The sequence below is a fragment of the Lontra canadensis genome, unplaced genomic scaffold (assembly GCF_010015895.1).
Source record: "Lontra canadensis isolate GAN:19392208 unplaced genomic scaffold, GSC_riverotter_1.0 scaffold3, whole genome shotgun sequence".
NCBI classification, from domain to species: Eukaryota; Metazoa; Chordata; class Mammalia; order Carnivora; family Mustelidae; genus Lontra; species Lontra canadensis.
In genome coordinates this window covers 1,769,385-1,773,672 of record NW_022630997.1, presented here as the reverse complement: position 1 = coordinate 1,773,672, position 4,288 = coordinate 1,769,385, and positions in this window count along the sequence as shown.

Sequence of the window (4,288 nt, the reverse complement as noted above, 5' to 3'; positions counted from 1 at the left end):
GTCGGGAGCCGGATGCAGGGCTCCATCCCAGGACCCTGGGATCATGACCTGAGCCGAAAGCAGATGCTCAACGACTGAGCCACTCAGGTATTCCATGTATTTGCATTTTATTATACAATTCATACTTTCGTTTACCTCATATCCCTAAAGTAAATTGCTGAGGATGCACTTCTCCATTTTGATAGATACTGCCAAACTGCCTTCCAGAAAGGCTTCAATTTAGTAAAACATCTTCTTTAAATACAAAAAACCCATATTGAACAAAGTAGGGTGTTTCCTAGGTGAAGTCAGTATAAATGGTCACAAACTCAATAAGCAATTATGTTCATATTGTTATCTTTCATAATAAATTCTAGAGCACCCACCTGCCTTATTACCAGTGAATTTAGGGTTCTTTTTTTAAGATTTTATTTATTTATTTTTAGATTTTATTTATTTTAAGATTTTATTTATTTATTTGACGGACAGAGATCACAAGTAGGCAGAGAGGCAGGCAGAGAGCGAGGTGGAAGCAGGCTCCCTGCTGAGCAGAGAGCCCAATGCGGGGCTCGATCCCAGGACCCTGAGATCATGACCTGAGCCAAAGGCAGAGGCTTTAACCCACTGAGCCACCCAGGCGCCCCAGATTTTATTTATTTTAGAAAGAGAGGGAAGCAGAGTACAAGAGAGCAGGGAGGGGCAGAGGGAGAGGGAGAGAGAATCTCAAGCAGTCTCCAAGGTGAACATGGAGCCTGATCTGAGATCATGTCCTGAGCTGAAATCAAGAGTCAGATGTTTAACTGAATGAGCTACCCAGGTACCCCTTGAATTTGGTATTTCGTAAGGGTTTCTTTCCAATTGTCCCAGACCCCAGGGGCTTACTCTTGGACCAGCAAACAAATCCAGGGAGATTGTGAAGTCCTTCTGGGCACTCTGTTTCTGGTTGTCACTCTCATGGCCTCACAGATCTCTGGAAGACAGCCTACAGCATCTGGCTACCAGACAGGATTTGTGATGTTCCTCCGGCACAGATCACAGATCCTTGTGCTGCTCTGAGTACAAGGGAGAGGAGGAATGCTCTCCCTGATTCACTGATGAACTCTTACTCTTCAGAAGGCTAGGGTTTGTTCTGCAGTCCACTACTCCAAGCACACAGACCCTTTGTTGCTTTCTCTCCTTGGAGCTATGGGGATTCCCTCGATGTGTTTGGCACATCTTAAACTTCCCAACCACAAAAGGATGTGACGTACATACCAGTTCCAAACAAGGATCAACTGCCCATCCCAGGAAGACTGCCAGTGAATTCAAGGGGCCTATACCTTTACTGCAGAGAGAAGAGGGGGTAGGTAACGCTTAGTGATTCAAAGGCAATTTTTTCAAGCTTCTTTTTTACTTGAGAGGACAGGGGTGAAACCCACAGAAATATAATCTCCAGGAGGGAGCCTCAGATACATCCAAGACAAGTGGCTAAAGAGTAGCTATACTGGTTTCCTACAGCCACCACCACAATTACCAGAGACTGGGGGGCTTAAACAACAGAAATTTATTTTCTCATAGTTAAGAAGGTTGAAACCCTGAGATCACTGTGTTGGCAAGTTTGATGTCTTCTGAGGCCGCTCTCTTTGGCTTGCAAATGTCTTTCCTCTGTGCGGGCACAGCCCTAGGATCTCTTTGTGTGTCCAAATTCCCTCTTCTTATAAGAACACAGGTTGGATTGGAGTGGGGCCCACCCTTACAGTCTCATTTCAACTGACAGCCTCTTTAAAGGCTCTGTCTCCACAGATGATCACATTCCGAGGCAGTGGGGTTAGCGCTATGCCGTAATTACAGAATCATTCCAGCCCATAATAGCAGCTGAGATATGGTAGGATTTTGTGTAATTATCCTAGTTTATTGGAGATAGTCACCTTCACAAAAAGCAGATATTTGAGGTCCAGATCGATGCAGATTGGTGTATTGTTGACATTAAAGAGAATCTACAAGAGCATCTATTTTCCTTGTAAACACTTCAACCATAGAACCTTGCAAGAGATGGCAAAGGCCAATGAAACATGAGTCAAGTGTCTACTTGGCCTCCAAAATGATTGTGATTCTGCATCCCACTCCTTAACCCCTAATACATTTGTATTTTCTTTGAGAACTAGAAGCATTAGCAATTATGTACTACCATAGTAAGTACAGGGAATCAATCCAAGGGGCATAAAGGTGCTGCCATCCAGAAGTTCAGTCTTATGAGAGAACAGAAGAGCCATATATACTCTAATCCTAATTCTGTGGCCAAATGTTATTAGATCTTGGAAGAGGGAGAAATTAATTTTGCCTGGGTTTAGGGAAGAAATGCTATTTGAATCTTGAAGATGTAGAATTTTTCCCAATGTAAAGAGCAGGTAGAACAGGGAGACTTGTTCAAATTACAGTAGTACTGTGATCATAAAGTAAAGAGCAGGAAAAATATTGTCATTAGTAGCTGATGAAACTAATCATATTTCCATACTCAAAGCATTACCCAGTTAAAATTACTGAACCAGAATTATGAGTGTTAACTTGGATAAATATCTTAAAAAACAAAATTGAGCAAAGAAGGCAATTTACGAATGAATACAAATCGTATGCAATGGAATGGTAAGCTTTATACACAAGTGATCTCTTGTGTAGCTGGGGTCCCCTTGCTTGGGTCCATATCCTGCTACCACCACTTGAAAGCCGTTTGATCCTGGGCAAATTGTGCCACTTTTCAGTTTTCTCACCTGTACATTGGGGCTCATAATAGGACTTAAACACAGAGGTATTGTGAGGATTTAGGGAAGTAATACAAGTAAAATACCTAGAACAGTGTCCACCCTTCATAAATGTTAGCTACTGCACTGGTATAAAGTTTTAAAAGAATGAGTACAATATTTTCCTGAGTAAAACATACAAATAAACAGAAACTTAAAAACGTATAGGAAAATGACGATGATTACATTTAGAACAGTGGTTACCTTTGTGGGACAGGGAGGGGAAGGAGATTAGAGAAGAGAATGGAAAGGCTTCAACTACATGTTTGTTTGTTTTTTTAAGATTTTTGTTTATTTATTTATTTAACAGGCAGTTATCACAGGTAGGCAGAGAAGCAGGCAGAGAGAGAGAGGAAGAGAAGCAGGCTTCCCGCTGAGCAGAGAGCCGGATGCAGGGCTCAATCCCAGGACCCCGGGATCATGACCAGAGCCAAAGGCAGAGGCTTTAACCCACTGAGCCACCGAGGCGCCCCAACTACATTGGTAATACTTTGTTAAACGGGGTATAACCACATGTTTTTCTTCAATCGGTAAATATTTATGAAATATTTCATATTAAATACCTTAAAACATATAGCAAATTAAATGGGGGTGGGCTTGCATTCCTATAGACACCAAAGACCCTCCTTTATTAACTAGTTTTGTGAGATTTGGGTAAGAGGCACAGAGGCTCCCCAAGGAGGGATCCTGGAGCCACCCAAACTGCCTGGCTCCTCTTCCTCATTCAGATCTGGGTTTAAATACCCCTTCCTCAGAGAAACCTTCGTCCAAAGCTATTTTAAAGCAGCACACTGCCCCCCCCCCCCCCCCCCCGCAACACACTGCACTGTTTTATTGCAATGGGCTTATCACTCTAAGGTGTTTTAGGATTGTTTTACTCAGCAATTGTCTGAATGTTCTGTCTTGCCCAACACTGTATTCCCAAAGTCTTTTCAAATCCTCAGGTGTTTTGTTTTGTTTTGGGATGGATGACTGACTGACTGGATGCATGGATAGATGAAGACCCTCCAAACTCAGGATGCCTCTTTTTAGCCCACCAGGTGGGCAGAGGTAGAATGAGAAAAGCCTGAGAAGGGGAGGGAAGATTGGAATAGTTTGAGGAGAGGGTTTAGGAAGATCTAGATTAGGGGCGCCTGGGTGGCTCAGAGGGTTAAGCCTCTGCCTTCGGCCTGCGTCATGATCTCAGCGTCCTGGGATCGGAGCCCCACATCAGCAGGGCGCCTGCTTCTCCCTCTCTCTGCCTATTTGTGATCTCTGTCAAATAAATAAATAAAATCTTAAAAAAAAAAAAGAAGAAGAAGAAGAAGAAGATCTGGATTAGAGGAAGCGAGGGAAGCTGCGGAAGCGAGGTTCTTTTCGGAGACAAAGGGCTAAAGGTGAGTGGGGAACAGGAAGTCGAGGCGAGTCAAGGGCGGGGCCTCCAGGGAGGAGGCGGGGCTCTGGAGGCGGGGTCTTGGGGAGGGCGGGCCGGAGGGTGGGCGTTGCCCCGGAGCAGGGGCGGGCCTGCGAGCGGGTTGCTGGGAGCAGTACGC